The sequence below is a fragment of the Coenobita brevimanus genome, chromosome 71, assembly GCF_032717465.1.
Source record: "Coenobita brevimanus isolate Jiangsu-jjx chromosome 71, ASM3271746v2, whole genome shotgun sequence".
Taxonomy (NCBI): domain Eukaryota; kingdom Metazoa; phylum Arthropoda; class Malacostraca; order Decapoda; family Coenobitidae; genus Coenobita; species Coenobita brevimanus.
This window is the reverse complement of record NC_137024.1, coordinates 29,305,693-29,318,019: the sequence shown is the minus strand read 5'-3', so window position 1 is coordinate 29,318,019 and position 12,327 is coordinate 29,305,693. Positions and strand designations below refer to the sequence as shown.

General features: G+C 43.5%; 1 protein-coding gene and 1 non-coding gene across 2 annotated transcripts in view; both read right to left on the bottom strand.

Annotated features, from left to right (window-relative positions):
* Positions 1 to 12,327, bottom strand: part of polybromo (protein) — a 740,816-nt gene that overhangs the window by 404,643 nt on the left and 323,846 nt on the right. The gene's annotated exons all lie outside the window — the stretch shown is intronic.
* LOC145406983 (5S ribosomal RNA) lies at positions 746 to 864 on the bottom strand. The gene has a single exon (XR_013898648.1). It is a non-coding gene; the product is annotated as a 5S ribosomal RNA (ribosomal RNA).

Here is a 12,327-nt window from a genome sequence, read left to right as displayed (position 1 = left end):
GCGTGCATGGAAACGTTTGAAAGGAATAAGAGAGTGTTTTTAATTGAAGATATCAAAGGAAAAGTAGAGAATGTGAAGGTGGATGGTGTAGCTGGTGAGTGGGGGGCGCCTACAGAGATGGATGAGAATGGCAGTGCTTTAGTGGACATTTGTGCTGGGAAGGTTTTTTCTTTTCTTTCCTTTTTTTTTTTGAGGATGAAAGAACCAAAGGGCATGAGCCCGCAACTGTTGTTCCTTCAAAGAGAAAAACAAAATACAAGAGAGAGCCAAATTCAAGATCCGATCATTTTGAGATGCCTGGACACACTGTGTTTGAAAGACTGGAGATCATAGGAAGCAGGAAATACAGACAGAGGGAGACAGTTCCAGTGCTGACCTGTTGCATAAATGAAGGACTTAGAGTATTGGTTAACTCCTGCATTAGAGAGTTGGACAGAAAAGGGATGAGAGTTTGCTGCTAGACGGGTGTTACGTGCCCGTCGAAGAGGTGGAGGAATGCATGTAGACAGTTCAGAGAAGCAGTGACCACTGAAGCAGCAACAGAAAAGAGATAAAGATGCAACAGTGCGACGAAGAGACAGTGGTTGAAGGGAGTCAGTAAGAGGAGGAGAGTTTTTTTCATTCATTCATTCATTGCCAGACGCCATGTATCCCAAACGGGGTGGCCAAGGCTTAGAGTTAATTGTTTTACAGGGAGGGGCACTAATCCTCCACCAACCCCACTTGACACGTAGGGAGAACGTTATGCCAACAGCATCTGGTGTTCCCAGGCGGTCACCCATCCAAGTACTAACCAGACCCAACGTTGCTTAACTTCGCTGATCGGACGGGAAGCGGTGTACTCAACGTGGTATGGCCGTTGGCCATGAATGAGAGTTAATGAGATGAAAAGACTTTGACTCAACCCTATTGAGAAGAGCTGTACGTGGGGAGCCTCCCAACACATGAGAGTTGTACTCCACACAGGGGCGAATAAAACCCCTTCATAGAGTCAACAATTGTGCAGGGGTAAAGAAGGACCGGAGGCGGCTTAGCACACCTAATCTCTTGGAAGCTGATTTTACAAGAGATGTAAAATGATCCTTCCAAGATAAGTCCTGAGTAAATGAAACCCCAAGCATGTTCAAGGATGATGCAGGATTAAGCTGAATATTATTAAACATTAGTGGGTATACCTGTGGAAGATTTTGTCGGGTTGATAGGTGTAAAAACTGAGTCTCTGATGCATAAAAAACAACCAGATTATTTTTACCCCAGTTAGAGATATGAGCCAAGTCAGACATTAGGTGAGCGAGAGCCTCATCCCTTGTTTGTTGAAGTAACTGCTGAGATGGACGTTGCGGGAACCGAATGGAAAGGTGAAGGATGGAGTCATCAGCGTATGAGTGGACAGGGTTAGATGTACAGCTTAGAAGGTCATTGATGAATAAAAGGAAGTGAGTTGGTGACAGGACAGAGCCCTGAGGAACACCACTGTTGATAGATCTAGGAGAAGAATGATGGCTGTCTATAACAGTGGCTATAGAACGACCAGAAAGGAAGCTAGAGATGAAGGCACAGATAGAAGGATAGAAACCATAAGAGGGCAGTTTGGAAATTAAAGATTTATGTCAGACTCGATCAAAAGCCTTAGAGATGTCAAGTGCAATGGCAAAGCTTTCGCAAAAGTCCCGAAAGAAGGATGACCAGGAGTCTGAACGGTAGGTGAGAAGATCACCAGCGGTGCGACCCTGACGGAACCCATACTGACGATCAGAAAGAAAGTTGTGACAGGAAAGATGCTTTAAAATTTTTCTATTAAGAACTGACTCAAGAACTTTTGAGATACAGGATGTTAAAGGAATTGGACGATAGTTAGAGGGTTGAGAATGGTCATCCTTCATTGGGACTGGCTGAAAGAGAGCAAACTTCCAGCAAGAAGGAAAGATACAAGCTGATAGACAAAGGAGAAAGAGCTTGCCTAGGCAGGGTGCAAGCACAGACGCACAGTTCTTGAGAACAACAGGAGGGACTCCAGCAGACCCATATGCCTTGTTAATACTGAGGCCAGTGATGGCAGAAAATACATCAGCTGAAGAAATTTTAATGTCAGCCATGAGGAAATCAGAGGGGGGAAGTGATGGAGGAACAGCACCGGAATCGTCTAAGGTGGAATTGGAGGAGAAAGTCTGAGCAAAGCGATCTGCTTTATCAGTAGACAAAATAGCTACAGAGCCATCACAGAAGAAAAGAGGAGGGAAGGATGATGAGGTAAAATTGTTAGAAAGGTTTTTGGCAAGATGCCAGAAGGAGCGGGAAGAATTCGAGTTGAAGAGTTGAGAGCATTTAGTATGGATGAAATTATTTTTAGCTGAGCGAAGAACAGACTTACCACGATTCCGGGCTGAAAAGTATAAAAGATGTGATTCAGGGGTGGGTTGGCTCCGGTACCTTTTATAGGCCCTCTCCTTGTTGCAGACAGCATTAGAACAACTGTGATTAAAACAAGGCTTTCTTGCATTGTCAGAGGATATGAGAAAGGAATGTATGCTTCCATGCGCGAGAGAATAACCTCTGTAATGCGCAAGGCACACTCAGATGACTCACGGCCATGGAAGCAATATTCATTCCAGGCAAAATCAAAGAAGTACTGCCTGAGGGCCTCCCAGTCCACAGCTCCAAAGTGCCACAGATGACGTTTCTTTGGAAGGTCCACAGGCCGTACCGGAGCGATAGGACAGGTTAAGGTGATAAGGTTGTGATCTGAGGAGCCCGACAGAGAGAAAAGATTAACAGTGTAAGCAGAAGGATTAGTAGTAAGGAAGAGGTCAAGTATGTTGGAGCTCTCTCCAAGGTGGTCAGGGCTACGGGTAGGGTGCTGTACAAGTTGTTCTAGGTCATTAAGGATAGAAAAGGTGTAGGTCAGTTCACCAGGTGGATCAGCGAAAGGACAGGAGAGCCAAAGGTGGTGGTGAACACTGAAATCTCCTAGAACGGAGATTTCAGAGAAAGGAGAAATGGATAGAATGTATTCCATCGTAGAAGTAAGACAGTCAAAGAATTTTTGATAGTCAGTAGAATTAGGAGATAAGTAAACATCGCAGATATATTTAGTCAGAGAATGACAGGAAAGACGAAGCCAGAGTACAGAGAATTCAGGAACACAAGAACAAGAAAGGTTGTTGCGTATGTATATATATATATATATATATATATATGCAACATCCACCTTTGGCTTTGAAATGAGTATAGAGAAAGTAGGAGAATACAGAAAAGGGTTTGCTATCAGTTGCCTCAGACAGCTGAGTCTCAGGTAGAAAAAGAAGGTGATAGCCAATTCCCTCTCCAGACACAAAATGATCCATAGGTATATGTGGTGAGTGATCAGAAGGGTGGGTGGTGAACTGAATGAACGGAAGGCAATGATTGAGTGTGTGTGTGTGTGGATGATGGGATGAGAGGGTGTGTAATGGATGCAAGAGTATATACAGATTGAGTGGGTGGACTTTCAGACCACCAAGAATCAAAGTCCAAATGAAATGGAGAAATAGAAGATATGGACAGGAGGAAGCAGTGCATACAAGGAGGGTGGAAATGTTACAAGAGGATGGAAAAAAGGCAGAATATAAGAAGGAAGTGGAGGAGCGACTGGGTAAATATGGACTGTGACAGATGGGGGACATGGAAGGTGTGTGCGGGATATTCACAGAAGAAATCTGTGCAGAATGTAGGGTAGTGTGTAGGGCAATGAGAACATGAAAGGGGGTGCATAGAACAGCATGGTGGAATGAAGAGGTTAGAGAGGCCGTGGCACAAAAGAAGAAAGCATATAGTGGGTGAAGAAGAAACTCAGGCACGGATGACGTCGAGAGACTGAAGACAGAGTTATATGTAGAGAGGAAAAGAGAGGTGAAAAGATTAGTAGAAGTGAGTAAGAAGAGAGCAGATGAGGAATTTGGAAGGATTTGAATGTAAAGTGGAGGGAATGTAAGAAAATGTTCTGGAAAGGAGTAAAGAGGGTTAGACAGGGTGCCAAAGAAGTTAGTTGGAGAGCGAAAGATATAAATGGTAGACTACTAATGAAGAAGGGAGAAAAAGTGAGCATATGGAGAGAACACTTTAACGAACTGTTGAACACAGAGAATGAAGGTAATGCAAGTGTAAGTGGCTAAGCAATGGGTGGGAGATGGAGGGATGTGAGAAGAAAGGAAGAAATCAGTAGGATGGAAGTTGTGGAAGCAATGAAAAAAGTTAAAATGGGGAAAGCCCCAGGAACTGATGGAGTGTGTGGTGAAATGCTGAAGCATGGGGGAGAGATAGTGGTACACCAGATGTGGATGATGTGCAGATTGGCCCGGGAGGAAGGTAGAGTCCTGGAGGATTGGAAGTCAGGTATAATGATTGCCCTGTACAAAGGAAAAGGGCAAAAAGAAGTACTGTATATGGTAATCATAGGGGCATTTGTCTTCTTAGTGTAACAGGAAAAGTATATGGTAGGATAATTATTGGCAGAGTTAGGGAAATAACAGAGGAATTAGTTGGAGAAGAACAGGGAGGTTATAGGAAGGGAAGAGGTTATGTACATCAGATATTCATTCTTGGATCTTTAGTGAAAAAGTTTCTAGAGTAGGGATAGAAGTTGTATGCGGCCTTCATGGATTTGGAGAAAGCATATGACACGGTGGAAGACAAGGATTGTGGAAAGTATTATTAACACAATACTAAGCAACAGCCTTTGGTTAGGTTTTACTTTAAAATAGCGTCTTCTATGGATTTTACAGGTTATCTAGGCTGCACGTGCCACCTCCGATATGTAAATGGGTTATACATTTAATATTCAAGTATAAACTCAAACTGTATCAAAAACTTAAAATCATGTTACCATGAGTTTTATACAATAGGTTAGAGGAAAGTTACAGTTTATGAAAGTCATCACATCAACTGTCAGTGATTGAAAACCTTCAAACTTAGTATCATCCACATCTGACATCATCAGTTCATAAACCTCATCCTGCATTAAAGTTTGCTCTTTTTTGTAATAAGGATCAAACTCTAGATTCAGAAGTGTAGCTTCAGCATCGGCTTCCTCTTCCTCATCTGCCCACAAAATGTCATCTTCTATGCCATCCACTGAACTGGATATTCCACATTTCTCGAAAGAGTTGATGACTGTTTCCACAGAAATATCATCCCAGCCTTGATAATAAAATCACAGCTCATCCTGACCTGATGCACGCACATTCCCACCACTTGTATGACTTTTTACCACAGTTCATCCACTCATTCCACTGCTCACGGATGTGGTCTTTGAATGATTTATTCGGACAGACATCAAGTAGTTGTAGGACTGAAATTAATCCACCAGGAATAACAGCAATGTCACTGTTGTTTGTCACTGCTGGTAATGAGCCCTGCTTCAGATCTGGCAACCCTGTGTTTGGTGGTAAATTGTAAACAACCCAGTCAGTCGCTACTCGGTACCGAGACACACGATGGTGTTCATGGCGTGGGCGTAACAGGTTACTCATGTAAACAACCCAGTCAGTCACTACTCGGTACCGAGACACACGATGGTGTTCATGGCGTGGGCGTAACAGGTTACTCATCTTTCTTATGTTTTCATGGCCATATCCATGGAGATATCTTTTATAAAAGTTTCCCTTCATATAGAAAACAAGTTGTGTTTGATGATGATGTTAGTACTTTCAAATGTTTTTGAAAGTATGCACTATACAGTATTCAAGGAAACAAGGGTCAAGGGGAGTGTTTGGCAATGTTCCCTATCATGCCTATGGATCCCTAATCACAGGATGTAGAGGTTAGGATTTTGTACCTGGTGTTTAGGACAACCCCCACTTTTGGGCATTTTTTTATGAGGTTCAAGTGTTGTCCTATACACCAGCAAATACGGTATATATGTCGATTAGTCCTATTTTACTCCATGACTGCTGCAAGCATTCAGCCTTGTAAACAACATATGGACTAAGGTGCTTTCCACTGGCAGTGATGGAGAACATGATGGATGTTGAACTTTTCATTGTATTCATGATACGCTCTGCATGTTTTATACCACGCTGGGATATCTGGAACTTTCCTTTAGGATCAACCGTGATGTTGGTTTCATTATACAGTACCCTCGCGTCCAACACACGTTAGTCCAGCACGCTTCACGTCCAGCACAGAGAGCAAATAATTAGTATTATTTAAAACAATTTAATTACTGCAACACGAGTGTGTTAGCATAACATGCACAAAGCTCCGAGAAGTGGGCGAAATTCGCAGAGTTCGCCTCTAGCACGATCACCCCCAGTCCAACACGGTCATACTGGACGTTCCCATGATGATGATAGCCAATGAAAACTTCTGATCAAGTATCCTTCCCCAGCCGCTAATGTGACGTGATCGTGATGCCGCCCAATTAAAAACGCTTCTGCTGTCACATGATGTTTTGTTTAAATTTCTCCCACCACAGCGCCACTCAGTAGCATAATTCGCATTGGAAGGTGCTTTTTTCTTGCTGCATTTTCTGCCCTTGTTACTGCATTTTACCCTGCTCACGATGCCTAGGAAGCCTTCTGAGAACCCCAAGAAGCGTCGGCACCTCCCTCAGGCCACCAAGCTAGAAAGCATCGAGAGGAAGAAGAAAGGGGAGAGGAAAGTTGACACTGCCAAGGCCTACGACATGAATGAAGCCAACATGAGGACCATAATAAAAAACCAAGACAAGATCCTGGCAGCAGTGAAGGCTTACAGAGTGCTAGGACAGGCAGAAGCAGGACCTTCCATGGCTGTGGACGAAGATAGTGATTCTGAGTGTGATTTCGAAGGATTTATGAGGGAGGTTGAGGAGGAGCAGCAGTCATTACCTGCTAGTGACGCCAGCAGCCATCCTGTGGGGACCCAGTAGGACTACCTACAGCCTTGGATACCACCTTCCATTCCCAGCAAGCCCACCAACACTATCCTAAAAGGTTGGTTATCATTCATAGCGCAGTACCATTTATTATAATTACAATAGTACCAGTATATGTATAGGTATATGGTAGGTATTTAGGGTGACTTTTCCTAGGGTTGCTGACATAATTCATTTTTCCCCATAAGCTCTATTGTTTGTCCAAGACATTTTTGGTCCAACACGTGACCCATGCATGACAATATTACCGTGTTGGACGCGAGGGTACTGTAGTTAATGATGTTTACAGGAGGTACTCCCCTAAGGCTGTCTTCTAGCCTTTTAAAGTAGGCCACTACGACCTCTTCTGAGACAGCAGCCTGCTTCCTCGATATATTTTGGCATATCTTAGAGACAGCAGGACTTCATCTTAGAGACAGCAGGACTTCATGTCTCTTCAGGAAGCCACGTACTCAGTACATACCTGCGAGAATTTCCTTGAAATCCGTGATGTAGTGTCTACAACTGTCCAGATAATACTTGATGAAGTTGCAGCAAATAAATTGCCCCAAAGTGCTGAGTCAAATTGCCCCAGGGGGCAGAGTCAAATTACTCCATTAGTCTAAAATTACAATATAAACGAAAGCAGTTAACTTACTTTGGTAGGTGGATAAACATTTATGACACTTAGCTTGTTATTATATATCCATGTGATGTGGAGGAAAAGACAATTAATCTTGTCTTTATTGTTGTAAATTACAGCTCAAAAAAATGTGAAAATGACAGGAATGAAAAACTGATCACAGCTCATGTATATTACTTTCAGCAAGCCATCCCTAAATTTCATTTACAATATAAATTAGGGATTCTAGAATAAAGTACCATATGAAAAAATCAAATATACCCCTATTTACAATGTCTGAACCACCTGAATCTCATTACCCCTCATTAACATTTTCACGTCAAGGGAGGAACGTAAATTCCGGATGTGCACATAACTCTTGCTCAAGAGCTTCCAGAAGTCGAGTAGAGATATTTTACTGCTAATGCTCGTAGGAAAGTTACTATTCATCATAGAAAGACCACTTTGGTCTCATTTTGAAGATGAAGACTTTTGCTCTGTTGTACATTGTCCAAAAAAGAAAATATACTGTATACAAAATAAAATGCAAAAAAAGTGAGCAGAAGTTAGCTGACATGCTAGTTTTACACTGTCCCTTAAAAAAAATATTTATTAAAAAAAAAAAAAAACTATTCAAGAAGTAATAATAATTTTTGCTTCAATACAGAGCAGAATAAATTTCCTTTCCAATAATGCATTACTTGTTGTGTTTCCTTAAATAATAACGCCATATATATACGCGAGAAAAAGGAGCATGAGTGTTTGGCGGGAGGTCAAGAGGTTTACATCCTACTTGTGAAGAACTTCACACCACACTGAGCCAAGCAAATCAAGTGAGCATGCACACACTAGCTGTGGCAGGCTTAGCTCCACCCACTTTTGCCCGACATCCAACAAAAATGATGACTCCCTAAATATTTCTTTAGGGATTAAATCGGATGATGGACAAAGTCATCATACTGACGTCAGAGGTTGACAAACACATGACGACGCAGGTTGTCATTGGTATGTCTATGGGTTAAGTCTAATTGCCCCATGTGAGTCGAACAGCCCTATCTTATGGTATATCATTTTAATACAGTTTGCAAACTTTTAATGTATAATGTGTAATATAGAAAGAATTTGTACCAAGTCTTCAGTGCCATTTATACTTATAACTCAATGATCCTATCATGTACAGTAATCATTCGATTTATCTGACGTAACAGTGCCAAAGGAATGTCCAAGTAATGGCTCCATCCGGATAATGGACTTCTTCCCTGGCCCCCCTTTGTACACGACCTAACTCTAAGAGCAAGTGTAAAAGGTCACAACAGTACATCATCCAACATTCGTTCCTGTTCATTAACACTACTCTATCTTGTCAAGCAGACCTATAAACCACAGCCAAGCAATTACTATGGACAAGCAGACCCATCACCCACAGACATGCAATCATCACTGCAGGGCTGTACCCTGCAGTGAAATGAAAATGTCAAAAAAACAGCTACACAAGAAAAATGCAGCAGGCACAGAAAACATAATGGTAAAATGGAATAAAATAATGGAAAAACAGAATAAAATCACGGTACAGTACATTAAGCTAGAATAAAATCGTTAACACTCACGATTCGACCATCTTGCATCAATCTTACCCAGGATCTTCTGCTTCTCCAGAGTCAGCACTACCCTCTTCCTTTTCCCTGGTAGAGGGGTCATCATCACACACCCTACGAAGAGGCATGCAAGGAACAACAGGGCCTAAAGCACGTAGGGAACAACCACAAAAGTCACCAGGTATGCCGGCATAACAACAGCTGTTCAGTACACTGTTGCCATGCAGAAAATGAGAACAACCGAGGGGGGTCCCTAACGAATGCTGGGTGATCTAACCGGCCAGACAAAGTGGTGCCACTGGGTTATTCCCACCCAGCCTGGCACAAAATGGTCGTGCGGCCATAATTTCCACCCGGATGCATGCATTTTGTCCAGATAAAATAGAAAAATGTACGCATAATGCTTTCGAACAGCCAGATCACGGCATCTGGGTAGTAGTAGTAGTTGTTCCCTAGGCAGTCTGGCTGAACAGCCCCGAGTCCCTTAGGAAGGCCATGGCCGAGACCAGGCTTTTCCACAGAGCTCTCAAAGAGTGTATATTGTGTTGTTGGCGTAGGTGATTGTGTGCAATGCAGTCTTCCATAATGTCTATCTATCTATCTATCTATAGCCCGACGCCCTAATCCCGCAAAGGGAGGCCGCAGACAAAACGCCTCCAAGTCACTCTGTCACCCACCATTTGACTCCCCTCCCCCCAACTCACCCCCCCCTCCCTCATATACCTCTCAACTCCATCCCTCCACCTCATCCTCGGTCTACCCCTCCCTCTCCCTCCCTCCACCTCACCTACATACACCCTCTTAGTCAGTCTTTCATTCTCCATTCTCTCCACATGTCCAAACCACCTCAGTGTATTTCTCCTGATCTTTTCAACCACATCCACATCTACCCCACAACGTTCCTTCACTTCTTCATTCGTCAACCTGTCCCTCCACGTCACTCCACATGCTCCTCTCAAGTAACTCATTTCCACTGCTCTCACTCTTGACTTGTTCCCCTCTTGCAAGGTCCACGCCTCGCTTCCATACGTCAGGGTAGGGATCATAATGTGCTTAATAGTATGGGGTGCTGTGCTGCATCCTGGACAGGCATCAGCAACGGAGTCATCCAGCCTCTTCTGGTAGCTTACGTGGGCTGGATGGTGCCCACATCTCAGCCTGGCCAGATGGACCCCTGTCCTCACGAGGGAGATAGGATTCAGAAGGGTGGACATCAGGAGGCCGTGCATGCAGCTGAGTGTTGTCTTTCAGTGACTGATGGGAGCGCGACTGATCTGAGTGTGGATATGCTTCTGGAAGCTGGTCTGAGGTGGGCAAGGGGGGAGAGATGACAGTATTTGTGTATGGTATCGTATGCTGGGTGTTGTTTTGATGTTCCTTGGTGTGGGTGGATGTGCTGCCATGTACTGTAGTGGATGTTGTGGGTTTGTGGAGGCTGCAGCAAGAAACTGGGTGCCTCTCATGTCTAGGTGATCCTTGACTTTGAGGACTCTGGTTTCTTGATGTAGGTGGTTTGTGGGTGAAGTAGCTGTGCAGCCCATGATTATTTTTTAGGCCTTGTTCTGTATGGTCTGTAGAGTGTTGTAGTGTGTTTTGGCCCAGGCAGGGCTTGCATAATTCATCGATGAACGTATGTATTGTTTGTATACTGTGGTGGTGGTTTCTTTGTTGTGTCCGAATGTTGTATGGGCAAGTGACCTCAAAACATTAAGTCTTGGTGTTATTTTATTTTTAATGTTTGTGATGTGTTGTTTAAATGACCCTGATGTATTGTATGTTACACCAAGGATATTGGGTGTGTGTGTGTGTGGTAGGGGAGTGTTCTTTATGGTGAGGTGAGGGATGTAACTGTGTTCTGCTGTCCAGTTTGTGAGAAGAGTCACTGTAGATTTGGCTGGGGCTATTTTGAGCCTGTTTGTGGTGAACCATTCGTGTGGTGTGCTGAGGTAAGGTTGAATGATGTGTGCAGCTGTGTTTGCATTTTAGTGTGTACATATAAGTGTTATATCATCTGCATAGGAAGTTATGTGTATCTGTGGTGTGTGGGTATGTCGTACATGTATAGGTTAAAGATTATACGGGACAAAACAGATCCTTGGGGGATGCCATTTGTGAAGTTTCTGATGTTAGAAGACTGACCGGCAAATGTTACGTGTGCACATCTGCCTGCTAAGTAGTTTGCCAGCCATCTTTTTGTGTTATTGTGCATGTTTGTGTTGAGTATTTTTTTTTTCTTTTTTATGTGGGGAAGAAGGAACCAAAGGCAAGGAGCCTGCAAAACTGTTCCTTCCAAGAGAAAAACAAAATGCAAGAGAGAGCCAAATTCAAGACCCATTCATTTTGAGATGCCTTGACACACTTCGTTTGAAAGACTGGAGATCATAGGAAGCAGGAAATACAGAAAGAAGGAGACAGTTCCAGAGTTGACCTGTTGCATATATGAAGGACTGAGAGTAACGGTTAACTCTTGCATTAGAGAGTTGGACAGAAAAGGGGCGAGACCTTGCTGCTAGACGGGTGCAACGCGCCCGTCATAGAAGTGGAAGAATGCATGCAGACAGTTCAAAGGAACAGTGACCATTGAAGTAGCGATAGAAAAGAGATAAAGATGCAACATTGCGGCGAAGAGACAGAGGTTGAAGGGAGTCAGTAAGAGGGGGGGGGGAGTTAATGAGACGAGGGGCGGATAAAACCCCTGTATAGAGTCAACAACTGTGCAGGGGCAAAGAAGGAACGGTTTCGGCTTAGCACACCCAATCTTTTGGATGCAGATTTTACAAGAGATGTAATATGATCTTTCCAAGACAAGTCCCGAGCAAATGAAACCCCAAGCATGTTCAACGATGATGCAGGATTAAGTTGAGTATTATTAAACATAAGTGGGTATACCTGTGGAAGATTTTGTCAGGTTTGTGAGGTTGTGGCGGGGAATGGCATCAAAAGCTTTGCTAATGTCTAGTGTGACTAGGAGTATTCTGTGTAGTGGCCTAGCTGAATTCATGCCATCAAAAACTCTCTGTGTAAGGTCTGTGAGAAGGGTGTTTGTGGAGTGCAGTGGCCTAAAGCAATGTTGTGACTGGGCTAGGGGAATGTGAGGTGGGACTAGTTGTAGTACCAGTCGTTCAGTGACTTTAGAGGGGGTGCAGAGGAGTGTGATGGGGTGATGTGAGGAGGGTAACATGGGGTCTTTGTTGGGTTTAGGGATAGTGATGATATTGCCATGCTTCCAGATGTTGGGT